Consider the following 14,100-nt stretch of genomic DNA (forward strand, 5'->3'; position numbering starts at 1 on the left):
CTTTTAAAACAGCCAGAAATGCATTTAGGTGATTTTTAATGTGCCTACTGAGGTTTTCTCTTCATTACAAATGTTATTAGTAACTAGGATTTTTTTTATTTTTTATTATTATATGCAAACCCTTTAAATGGCCCCTATTTGAAGAGACATAATCATCTAAGGTGGAAAACAGTACCATTTGTTTAAAAACAAAAGTGGTGCGCTGACACTTGGAATGCTTTTAATGACGAGGACAAAGCTGCAGAGCAGGTTGACATTCTTCCTCATGAACTTTATCTCTAATCACAGCAATGATTACCACACACTACATGTTTGTCAAAGAAGATTCGATGGGCACATAGTGAATTTTATTACATTAGTCATTCCAACGGTGTTGCTGCAGGGCAGAATGCCTGAGCAGATCCAGATACCACACATGCTTCGGTGGCCTCTTAACCAGCCTGACTCATTATTGCAGAAGGCCCATTGTCCTCATTGCAGAGATTAAAGTTACAGCTTAATTCTGTTTCCTTTATTGTTTGCTTTGCACCTGCAGTTGATTGCTACAACTATAAAAGGTGAACATTTTTTCTTGGTATATTAGTTCAAGACATTATTGCACAGGTGTCCAACTCCAGGCCTCGAGGGCCGGTGTCCTGCAGGTTTTAGATGTGTCCTTGATCCAACACAGCTGATTTGAATGGCTAAATGACCTCCTCAACATGTCATGAAGTTCTCCAGAGTCCTGCTAATGAACTAATCATTTGAATCGGGTATCACTGATATCTAAAACTTGCAGGACACCGGCCCTCGAGGCCTGGAGTTGGACACCCCTGATGTATGCCAACCAGAAAACTGAGCTTTTGCTGTTGAAACAGGTTTATGTTCATTCAGTTACAAAAATTGAATTATCTGTTACAGAAAATCAAGTTAAACTATAGTTAAAAGGACTTCTTCTCTTCCAACCAAAAGAACACTGCTCTGTGAGACTTGAGTCTGACATGCCTGTGATAGCCCCAAGGCTGCAGTGCAGGGATGGGCAACTCCAGGCCTCAAGGGCCGGTGACCTGCAGGTTTTGGATCTCACCTAGAGCTGGGTGAAATGGCCTAAAATCCATATCGTGGTATAATTTGAAGCATGTGCGATAGCGATATATAGCGCAATATATTCTTTTCTTCTGTATAACATATTTTCCGCACTATAAGGCGCATTTAAAATCCTTTAATTTTCTCAAAAATCGACAGTGTGCCTTATGTATGAATTCTGGTTGTGCTTACTGACCTCGAACCGATTTTATGTGGTACACGGCGCTCAGAAATCTGTCCAAAAATGTTTTAGTACCACTTTGGTGAGCTATGAAGCCGCACCGCTTCATGGACTGTCGGAGCATTACGGCTACTGTAGTCAGGAGCCTCGCGGAGGAATCTGGGTCCTAAACTCTGTCACTTCAGGTCCCAAAGTCAAACGAACACTGAGAGTTAAAAACTGTCTAAATTCTTTCATCTTTAATAAAATGATCAGCGTTGCTGCTTTACCAGGTGTAACAATTAAGTTTAACATCCATGCATCCATGAAAACAGAATTTATTTTAAAAAAATTTTTCCGCCTGTCCCGTTTGGTTCTTTTGCCATCAGAATTATTGAGCCAAAAAGGGTGTAGTTTGTGGGTGTGATCACCCGTGTGTACACCTGTGAGCATGGACGCGCTTGTTTTTAAAAGGTTCCTCCATGTAATGATCTGCTAGAGGGTGTGGGGGGGCCACAGCCCCGTCCTCCAGGGCATGAAGCAGGTTTGGAGGAGATCAAAACTCCAGACATCCAGAGGCCCCCAGAACACAAGAGACCAAGGAAGACCAACAGAGGGGCAGCCGCGCCACTGTCCCAGAAAGAGCTGAGGAGAGTCCCAGATGAGGGCTCACTCAGCAGCCGCGGAGAAGAAGCCAGGGGGGGTTGCAGTGCCAGCTGTGCCAGAGTGACCGAGCCAAGGAGTGAGCCGGTGGGTACCTTCCCTGGACACAAAGACCCACCAACGCACCGATGTCTGAGGGCGTCTGCCACCGGCAGGGGAAGTGGTGGTAGGGGGAGATAGGCCCTCCAAACCTTGGAGGGCCTGAGGTGTCCCCAGAGAGGTGGCGTCTGACACCCAACCTGACATATAGACACAGACATACAGGCACACACAGACACAAACATCCATTCCCCCCCCTCATGCTCTCATATGCAAATACGTGGAGACAGACATAAAGAGACGCTGTACACACAATCCCACTCCCCAAGCGTACTCGATGTCACGGGGTGAAACGGGACAAGTTATTTAGGGTTTTATTGTGCATGTTTTGCAATGTTTTATCTGTTTTAATATTTTAATATTGTATATTGGGTTTGTTTGTATGAGCTTTATTGCATGTTTTTATCTTATTTAAATTGAACACCTGTCCTGTAAAGACTCCGCCCCTACCTGATAGTAAACTGATCACACCTGCGAGAGATCCCAGAGAGGCCAATAAGAGGGCCTGGCAGACCATAGAGCAAGGGGGGGAGAAAAAGCTTGAGAGAAGGCTTGAAAGGAGGAGAGACATGGCATGGTAACAGGTGTGGGCGACGGCCGCGCAGAGCGGCACAGAGGCCCGGCTATAGGCAGCTGGCCAAGGCGTGCGGCAAAGGAGAACGAGACCAGAGATCGCGGACGACCGCGCACTGGAGGGAGTGATCGGAGCTGAGCGGAGAGGTCTGTGCTGGTGTTGACGGGAGGTAGCTCCTCGCCGAGAGAGGCCCACGGCAGGGGATAGAGAGGCAGCGGGATGGCGCCTTATGCCCCCGGGACGGCGAGTCTATGGCTACGCGTGTGAAGCACAACACAGTGGTGGGCGGAGTTAGGAGCTCTGCCCATCTGGGGTAAGTCCCGATTCATCCCGTCTAAGACGAACCTCCAGTGGAATTTAAGAATGGTGACTGCCGCTGGCCCTCTCTCCTTTTTCTAGTTGGCATCAGAATGAAGAGGCCGACAGGACGGCGACAATCCTGTTGGTTTCTGCACCGTTTGGACTTTTATATCGTGGCGGATGCCACTGGACTTTTAACGTTGTGTTTTATTGCTTTTTATTGTGTTATCCCTTGGCCAAGGTTGTTTTAATTTATCTTACATTTTTAACTATTTAAATATAATAAATTATATTTTTAATCTTACAGTTTAAATTGTGTGCTTTCCCTTGGCGGCTCCACTGCTCTGCCCGTTTTTAGGAAGGTCTCCTTCCTTTTAAAAACACAAAAACAACGTGGAAATAAAATCAGCCTTTCCGCTCCGTTACATAAATGGCGTTGTCGACAGGATACGGAGCCAGAGCAGTTGGGTTAGTCAGGGGAAATGCAAATATATGATGCATGTGTATATTAGTGCCCCCAATAATGTGTGTTTTAGGTCGTATGTCCCCTGAGCAAATGAGTATGGACAGTGTGCACAAGTATGAGTGTTGGCCACACCAAGAGTGAATGGAGGACGTCCAACCGAGGTTGTCATGGGAGGTCAGCTGCAGGCTTGCGGGAGTTGGGGTAATGATTTGCTGCTAGGCAGCAGTGCTTGGGATTAAGCACGAGACCCAGGTTAGGCCTGGAAGTATCCCCACGGTAGCAGCCGGGTGCAGTGTAGGACCTTATGGCTTCCGGGTAGCTATGCTACGAGGACGTGAGAGTGATTGCTCGTTTGTGGCCTTGGACTGAATGGTGCACTTTTTTATATTTTTGCTTGGGGGTAGAAGACGGAACCGGACTTAAAGAAAGCTTCATGACTGGAAGCTGGGTTTTTAGCAGGGACTGCTAATCTTTCAGTGTGGGGGGATGTCACGGGGTGAAACGGGACAAGTTATTTAGGGTTTTATTGTGCATGTTTTGCAATGTTTTATCTGTTTTAATATTTTAATATTGTATATTGGGTTTGTTTGTATGAGCTTTATTGCATGTTTTTATCTTATTTAAATTGAACACCTGTCCTGTAAAGACTCCGCCCCTACCTGATAGTAAACTGATCACACCTGCGAGAGATCCCAGAGAGGCCAATAAGAGGGCCTGGCAGACCATAGAGCAAGGGGGGGAGAAAAAGCTTGAGAGAAGGCTTGAAAGGAGGAGAGACATGGCATGGTAACAGGTGTGGGCGACGGCCGCGCAGAGCGGCACAGAGGCCCGGCTATAGGCAGCTGGCCAAGGCGTGCGGCAAAGGAGAACGAGACCAGAGATCGCGGACGACCGCGCACTGGAGGGAGTGATCGGAGCTGAGCGGAGAGGTCTGTGCTGGTGTTGACGGGAGGTAGCTCCTCGCCGAGAGAGGCCCACGGCAGGGGATAGAGAGGCAGCGGGATGGCGCCTTATGCCCCCGGGACGGCGAGTCTATGGCTACGCGTGTGAAGCACAACACAGTGGTGGGCGGAGTTAGGAGCTCTGCCCATCTGGGGTAAGTCCCGATTCATCCCGTCTAAGACGAACCTTCAGTGGAATTTAAGAATGGTGACTGCCGCTGGCCCTCTCTCCTTTTTCTAGTTGGCATCAGAATGAAGAGGCCGACAGGACGGCGACAATCCTGTTGGTTTCTGCACCGTTTGGACTTTTATATCGTGGCGGATGCCACTGGACTTTTAACGTTGTGTTTTATTGCTTTTTATTGTGTTATCCCTTGGCCAAGGTTGTTTTAATTTATCTTACATTTTTAACTATTTAAATATAATAAATTATATTTTTAATCTTACAGTTTAAATTGTGTGTTTCCCTTGGCGGCTCCACTGCTCTGCCCGTTTTTAGGAAGGTCTCCTTCCTTTTAAAAACACAAAAACAACGTGGAAATAAAATCAACCTTTCCGCTCCGTTACATCTACTAACCGGGTCTAGGTACCCTTGCCCCTGGAGGGGGAAACTGCACCCACACCCATGTGGTGTTACCCTTTTCCCTGCGGTGGGGAGAGGCAGACCGCCCCGACTCCGCAGGAGAGTCCCAGATATAAACCTAGTGGGAGTCCTTTTGTCCCTCTGTGGGTGGTCACTCCCACTAGGTTTATATCTGGGACTCTCCACCATTTGACCTTAGAACTGAAGAAGCTTCTCGGATGAGAGGTGAAACGTCTTCAAGCAACTTAAAGAAGTCCAGACGCTTTTCTTTGCAAGCTCCTTTGACTACGATGACCTGGATGACTGAGAACCTTCACAGACATATGGGCGATATTCTTTTCTGTAGTGACATTATCTAAGCTGCCCAACAAACACACTAAGGGGGAAGTTGGAATGTTACATTTCAGAGACTTTGATAAGTCTTCACATATCTCGCGCCAAAACTTCTGAACTGGTGGACAGAACCAAAGAGCGTGGATATAATTTCTTTTTTACTATGGATTTAATTTGTTGATATTCTAAAAATCTTTTCTTGTTGATCCCATATTGTGTAACTAGTCCGTCAAATGAGATAAATTCTGTTCCTTCTAGTATATGTTCTAAATATTTGATTCCTTTACCACTCCAATCTGAAAAGTTTATCATATTATTGTTTTGTAATATGTCAGGGTTGTTCCAGATAGGTGTACGTTTGCATGGGATTAATGAAGACGCCGTCAATTTTAGAAACTCCCACCATGCTGTCAGAGAAGAGCTGATGTTGATGCTTTTAAAGCATTCATGTCGTTGGATGTTTGAGCTGATAAATGGTAGGTCTGAGATCTCTAGATTATTGCAGAGTGCCTGTTCTACATCTAGTCAAGGTTCATCTAAGAGGGTGTGTTTTAGCCATCCTGAGATAAACTGAAGCCTGTTGGCTAAGAAGTAGTGCTGAAAGTTAGGCAGTTCTAGTCCTCCTTTATCCTTGGTCTTTTGTAGTGTTTTTAAGCTTATACGTGGGGGTTTATTTTTCCAAAGGAATTTGGACATACATGAATCTAGAGATCTGAACCAATCTTGTGGCGGTTTAGTTGGGATCATTGAGAATAAATAATTTATTTTTGGTAAGACCATCATTTTTATAGCGGCAACCCTTCCCATGAGTGATATGGGTAGACATTTCCATCTAGCCAGATCATCTTCTACCTTCTTTAAAAGTGGGATATGGTTTAATTTAGTTAGATCTGCAAGCTTGGGAGAAACATTAATACCTAAATATTTTATATTTCCACATTGCAGTGGGGAAGGAGAAGAATTATGGAAGGAGCAATTAATCGGAAGAACTGTTGATTTCGACCAGTTAATTGAATAATCTGAGACACTTGAGAAAGAGTTTATCAATTCAATCACCCCAGAGATATTGGTTTGTGAATTTTGGAGAAAGAGTAACACATCATCCGCATAAAGGCTGATTTTATGTTCCACGTTCTTGCATTTTATGCCCTTAATTACTGAATTCTGTCTAATTGCTGCTGCTAGTGGTTCAATAAAAATTGCAAACAGTGAAGGGGAGAGTGGGCATCCCTGCCTGGTGCCCCTCAAGAGACAGAAGCTGGAGGATGTCTGGTCATTTGTTCTGACACAAGCTGTTGGAGAATTATATAATATTTTTAACCAGTTTATGAAAGAGGATCCAAAACCAAATTTGTGTAAAGTTGCAAATAGAAATTTCCAGTTAACTCTGTCAAATGCTTTTTCTGCATCTAAAGAGAATATTGTAGTTTCTAGGTTTTTACTGTATGAGTAGTCTATCAAATTAAGTAATCTGCGTGTATTTGTTGATGAGTGCCTACCTTTTATGAAACCAGTTTGGTCAGGATGAATTAAGAGGGGGGTTATTTTCTCCAGTCTTTTTGAGAGAGCTTTGCAGATTATTTTAAGGTCTACATTTATAAGGGATATTGGACGATAGCTTGAGGGATATACATGGTCTTTGCCTGGTTTTAGCAGGAGATTAATGTTTGCAGAGTTCATATTTGATGGAAGTCTGCCCTTTTCTTTAATTTCCAACAACGTTCTGTAGAAAACTGGTGCTAGAATCGACCAGAATTCTTTGTAGAATTCTGCAGGAAAGCCGTCTGGACCTGGAGCCTTATTATTGGGCATACTTATCAGGACTTCCTGGAGTTCATCTGGTGTCAGTGGTGAATCCAGTGCCACTGTTTGAGTGTCTAATAATTTTGGAAGAGTTATGTTGTCCAAAAACTGATCAATTTCCTTTTTAGACGGGTTTATTTGTGGTGAATACAACGTTTTATAGAAATCCCTGAAAATGTTGTTTATTTGTTTTCTTCTTTCTTGTTATGGGATGGTAAATGGTAAATGGACTGATTCTTATACAGCACTTTTCTACTCTCACGGAGTACTCAAAGCGCTCTATACAACATGCCTCATTCACCCAATCAGCTTGTTATGGGATGAGAAAGAAACTATTTTACCTCTCATCACAGCTTTCCCTGCTTCCCATAGAACAGATGCTGATGTTCTGGGAGTGTCATTATAGTCAAAATATAGAGTCCATTCTTTTTTAAAATATTTAATAAAGTCTTCATCTTTAAGCAGTGAACAACTGAGATAATCCATCCACAATAAGAGGTTAGTCATTCATATACTGCAACAACATGGGAATAGAGCAGCTGTGAGAGGATTCAACATTAATGAATCAATGATACGGAAGTGGAGGAAGCGTAGTTTTTGGCTTTCTCCATATTTCACCGTACACCGTTTATACCACCCACCCCTAATCTCACCCTGGGTCAACACATCTGAATCACATGATGAGTTCATTACCAGGCCTTTGGAGAACTTCACGACATGTTGAGGAGGTCATGTAACCATTTGAATCAGCTGTGTTGGATCAAGGACACGTCTAAAACCTGCTGGACACCGGCCCTCGAGTCCTGGAGTTGCCCACCCCTGCTGCAGTGTCATTGAAATGCAACATTATTTGACCTCTGATCCTAGAAAACGTTCTAACATGAATGTGCAAAGCTGTGAATCTTACTGCCAACATCAAAAGTTTTGATGGTCAAAGCTGAGGAAACATTTACAGTCCAGAGATCTTTCTGAATTAATGTCCATATTGAAACATTTGGAAACCTCTAACATGACCTTTTCTGGGTATGCTGTTGCATTCAAGACATTTAGCTAGTTGTGTTGTGACAGTAAAGCCTGCTGAGTAAAGGATATGGAATGTTTTTGTCCTTTTTAACATTCATTATAACTGATGTCACTGGCTCTTGCATTGCATAAAAGTATCCACTGTAGCTTTTTTGAAGACATTTTGTGTATCCTGTGTGTCACACGTGTAAATCTGAAACAGTAAGAACTAAAATGTGTCCGCTCTGAACAAAAGTATGTGAGAATGCAGTGCCACCACATTCCCCTTCAAACACATGACATGTGCAGAAACGATCAGCACTACAAAGTCGATTCCTGATCAATCACAGAAGAATAAATGCACCATTATATTATCTTTACTGTTTACATGCTATACACACGTGTCCTGGGCCTGTTGTGAAGTTTCAGCTGTTTGGCAAACACAGGCAAAAAGCACAGAGCAGATCAAATGTGGACTCATTACCAACAGTGACAAAAAGCTAGAACTGATTTACAAGAAAAGACAGTTACACTGACCACATTTACATCTTGTCTATCCTCTATATTATTAGTATACATCATTCATATCATACCATATGAGCCTAATGGAACATTTCACAGCTCCTCTCTGCACACCTACACTTTGATCACTATCATGCAAATCTGTGAATCCCACACTGGTAATGGCACACACTAACAATGATACAGGCTACTATATAGCCCACTTTAATGCTTCTTTTAGGTGCCTTCCAGTCACACGTTCCATTTATTGGCGATGCTGCATATTTTCCAATACACGACTTCTACTGTATATTATGGATGTGCTCGCATATCCAGTAATAACCACATAAAGCTCTTGGTGTTTAGGCCTCTATTAGACATACCTAGCATATTTTGGTCATGCCATACTGGAGTCTTGGTCCTGGAGCAGATGTAGCCTTGGTGGAGAGCTTTATTGCCATTGTTACACCTGACTGGGAAATTCTGAAAAGCGTGCTTCTAATGTAAGAGTTAAAGACGCAACACTGTTTCCAACTTGTAGTGACTCTTAGTCTGGAAGGAAGTCTTCTCACCACCGAGTCACCACATCCTCACAGCCGGGGGAGGGGGGGGTCCTATGTCAGTCACTTTAATTTCGCCTGGTGTTATATTTCCACTGTGTACATTCAAATCGGACGTATGATAAATTCGAAATGCACAGGGGTCGTGCCATTTCCAAAAACCACTCCTCACCTGTTCTTTCTGCTCCTGTGTTTGTTTGAGCGTATAACTGTGAATGATGTACTTCAGTTTTCCTCCTGCGTGGTAGTTTTGCCAAAGGCGCTCGTGTTGTGAGGCGTTCATGTAGCTACAGTTTTGTAGTGTCTATAGTGGAATTCTGATGCATCGCTTTTTGGGGGGGTTTTCACACATCTTTATTAATAACTGCCCAAGTTTTTCAGAGGTGTTTCCCTGTGGCTGTCAGTTTAGTCTGATTCCTGTAACAGTCATTTCAGCGTACCGTATTCTAATTCTAATTCTGATTTAACTTGAGGTCTTTTGGATAATATCAAACCCAGACTAGTACTTTGACTCCCAGTTAAGTAGACAACCTGAACAATCCTCTAGATTTGTTCTATATTCAAGTACAACAGCATAGTTTACACAGGCTCTGATGAGGTTGGGCTCTGCTTAACATGAAATATGTAACCCTTGACACACTTTTGTAATTTGAATGAATGAGGCTATGTTTGTGTTCCTTTCAGTACTAGCTCAGAGCAGCGTCTAATGCTCAGTTTCTTCCACATACTCCACATGCCTTCCTCACTATGGCTACAACTTAGCAGATAACATAGTTAGGCAGTAACCAGAATTACAATGTCCATGTACCTATCCACATGCACAAAGCAATCCTGTGCTGCAAAGCCTACAATACATCACCCGACGTAATACCAGTACTGCTATAACAGTGCAGGAGGTGTGTGTGTGTGTGTGTGTGTGTATACACGTGCACATGCACAAACATCCTGCTCAACAACGCTCCACAGGTATTCATTAAACGGCACAAGTTCCAACCTGAAGTAAAGGCAGTGAATGTAACATGAATCGAAGACCAGTGTGTGTTCTTCCTCCATTTCCCAGATTCTAGAAAAATCATCCCCCAGCTAACAGACATGTATAAACAACACCCCCCTCATCTGCGCACCTGCACCCTCAACACCTGCATACTTGCTATATACTGTCACCTTTTGCTCGTTTGACTGGAAATCCAAACAAATATGTTCTTGTTTTTTGGGAAATCCATTACTGACTATGTATTTCTTTCATTTCTAAAAACCACAAAACCGCTGCTCCTTCAGAAGCCTCCATCATGCATATGGACAGATATTAATGCCAGTGGCAGATATGGGACTGGTACATCAAGGCAAGGCAAGGCAAGTTTATTTGTATAGCACAATTCACCAACAAGGTGATTCAAAGTGCTTTACAGAGACATTAGAAACAAAAACAAATAAAAAGCATGATTTAAAATTGATTAAAACAAGAAAACAAACAAACAAACAAACAAACAACAGTATATAAAATCAAAACAGATAAAATCAGAACAGTAGATAAAATCAGTAGTTAATGTAAGTTTTGAAATTTAAGCTTAAAAGTGTGGATTTGGTGCTTTATTCAAATGCAGCTGAGAACAGGTGAGTCTTCAACCTGGATTTAAATAAACTGAGTGTTTCAGCTGATCTGAGGCTTTCTGGGAGTTTGTTCCAGATATAAGGAGCATAAAAGCTGAATGCAGCTTCTCCGTGTCTGGTTCTGACTCTGGGAACTGATAAAAGACCGGATCCAGATGACCTGAGGGATCTGGATGGTTCATACTGGGTCAGGAGGTCATTGATGTATTTTGGTCCTAAACCATTCAGAGCTTTATAGACCAGCATCAAAACTTTAAAGTCTATCCTCTGACGGACAGGCAGCCAGTGTAAAGACCTCAGAGCTGGACTGATGTGGTCCACTGTTTTGGTCTTAGTGAGGACTCGAGCAGCAGAGTTCTGAATGAGCTGTAGTTGTCTGACTGATTTTTTTAGGTAGACCTGTAAAGATGCTGTTACAGTAATCAAGCCTACTAAAGATGAATGCATGGACTAGTTTTTCCAGGTCCTGTTGAGACATCAGATCTTTTATCCTTGATATATTCTTGAGGTGATAGTAAGCTGACTTTGTTATTGTCTTAATGTGTTTTTCTAAGTTTAGGTCTGCATCCATCACTACACCCAAATTTCTCGCCTGGTTTGTGGTTTTTAGATGTATAGATTGAAGTTCTCTGGTGACCTGTAATCGTTTTTCTTTGGCGCCAAAGACTATTACCTCAGTTTTGTTTTTGTTTAGCTGGAGAAAATTGTGGCACAACCAGTCATTGATTTCCTCAATGCATTTACCAAGAGCCTGTACAGGGCCTCGGCCTCCTGGTGACATTGTGATATATATTTGTGTGTCATCTGCATAGCTGTGATAGTTTATTTTGTTGTTCTTTATAATCTGTGCCAGTGGGAGCATGTAGATGTTAAACAGAGGGGGTCCCAAGATGGAACCTTGGGGAACTCCACATGTGATACTTGTCTGCTCAGATGTGAAGTTACCTATTGATACAAAGTATTTCCTGTTTTCTAAGTATGTTTTGAACCAGTTTAGTACAGTTCCTGAAAGACCTGCCCAGTTCTCCAGTCGTTTGAGTAATATGTTGTGGTCAACTGTATCAAATGCTGCACTGAGATCCAGTAAAACTAAGACTGACATTTTTCCACTGTCTGTATTCAGACATATGTCATTAAACACTTTGGTCAGAGCGGTTTCAGTGCTGTGGTTCTGTCTAAAACCTGACTGGAAGGCATCGTAGCAATTATTCTGTTTTAAGAAGTAACTGAGCTGTTGGGAAACTGCTTTTTCAATGATCTTACTTAAAAATGGGAGATTTGAGATCGGCCTGTAGTTGTTCATTTGTGTCTTGTCAAGATTGTCCTTTTTCAGTATAGGTTTGATTACAGCAGTTTTTAGTGATTCTGGAAACACACCTGATAATAAAGAAAAGTTGACGATCTGTAACAGGTCTGACTCTAAAGTCTTTGAGACCTTTTTGAAAAAACTTGTTGGCAGGACATCTAAACAGCAGGAGGAGGAGTTCAGTTGACCTAAGATGTCCTCCAGGTCTTTGCTGTTAATAGGGTGAAACTGTTTCATGGTGTTTAAACAGTTTTTTGGTGGACACAGTACATATCCTGGATCTGCTGTTGATGTACCAATTGCTTGTCTAATTTTTTGGATTTTTTCAGTGAAGAATTTGGCAAAGTCATTGCAGGCCATGGTTGAATGAAGTTCAGCTGCCACTGACACAGGAGGGTTTGTTAGCCTGTCAACTGTAGAAAATAAGACCCGAGCATTATGGCTGTTTTTAGTGATGATGTCAGAGAAGTAGGACCTCCTTGCACTCCTCAGTTGTAAATTATAATTGTGAAGTTTCTCTTTATAAATGTCATAATGAACCTGGAGGTTTGTTTTTCTCCATCTGCGCTCAGCTTTCCTACACTCTCTTTTTTCTTTTTTCACCAGTGTGGAGTTTCTCCATGGAGACTTTTTCCTTCCAGAGATAACCTTCACCTTAATGGGGGCAATAGTATCCATTACATTTAACATGTTAGCATTGAAGCTATTGACGAGCTCATTGACTGACCCTCTGGACAGGTCAGGTGTTAATGGGAAGACCTGGTTAAAAATTGCACTACTGTGTTCAGTTATACACCGTTTTGTGATCACTGCTGTTGATATATTTGTGTGGGCTGAGATTTTACTTTCAAAGAAAACACAGTAATGATCAGACAGGCCCACATCAGACACAGTAACCTTTGAAATGCTCAGGCCTTTGGAGATCAGTAGGTCAAGAGTGTGTCCTCTGTTATGTGTGGCCTCTGTTACATGCTGAGTCAGCCCAAAGTTGCCCAGAGTGTTACTCAGGTCTTTAGTCCCTTTGTCCTGAGGGTTGTCCACATGAATGTTAAAATCCCCAACAATAATTACACAGTCGAAATCAACACAGATCACAGACAGCAGTTCACTGAGGTCATTAAAAAAGTCTGTGCAGTATTTGGGAGGCCTGTAAACATTAAGAAACAACTTTGGATGGGGCCTTCAGCTGTAAAGCCACATATTCAAAAGACTGAAAACTTCCAGGAGATAGCTGCTTACATTGAAATGATTCATTAAATAAGACAGCAACCCCTCCTCCTCTCCTGCTCACCCTGACCTCACTGATAAAACTGTAGTTAGGAGGGGTCGTCTCGATGAGGACAGCTCCACTGTTACTTTGGTCCAACCAAGTTTCAGTTAAAAACATAAAATCAAGGCTGTGCTCAGTGATTAAATCATTAATTAAAAATGTTTTCCCAGCTAAAGATCTAACGTTTAATAAAGCCAACTTAAGTGTTTTAGAGGTATTACTTGTCCCCTCGTGTTTGGGAGCAGTCTGTGGCACACAAGGTATGTTTACTATGAATTTCTAGTAAAGTGCTTCATATGGAGCTGTCCAACTGAGAGCAATCATTGTGACACATTGTGTAAAAGAGTTTAGAGATTGAAGTAAAGATGATTTAATGCCATTTTAATTCCTTTATATTCTTCTCTGAACCTTATCTTTAAACTTTCTTTGTGATTAAATTAAACTTGAATGAAAAAGATGAAATACAAAGGACACCAGCCCTCACACACAGCAATAACATTATCTTGGCACAGGGCTGACTTGACACGGGCGCGGTTGTGATAAGGTGAATGTAGCACATTCATGAATCAGACATTATCCAGATAACATATGTAGAAATAGCTGCAGAACAAATAAAAAGGCAGAATTTTCTCACAGCTGTCTCTTGAAATGGGTGTGAATGTTACTGATTTGTTACAATTGAGTGATCCAATATTTAAAAATGGCTATTTGAAGTTTTGAATGTTGTCTTTTATACATTCCTCAGTTCCTGTTCTGGTAAATGTTTTACTCTCTTTTTTAACCCCTTTTTGTGTACTTCCTGTTTTATTTTGACATTTTGATTCCCAGTGCTGTTTCCTTTGTTTTTACTTCTCATGCCCATT

Source organism: Astatotilapia calliptera, chromosome 13 (genome assembly GCF_900246225.1).
Source record: "Astatotilapia calliptera chromosome 13, fAstCal1.2, whole genome shotgun sequence".
NCBI classification, from domain to species: Eukaryota; Metazoa; Chordata; class Actinopteri; order Cichliformes; family Cichlidae; genus Astatotilapia; species Astatotilapia calliptera.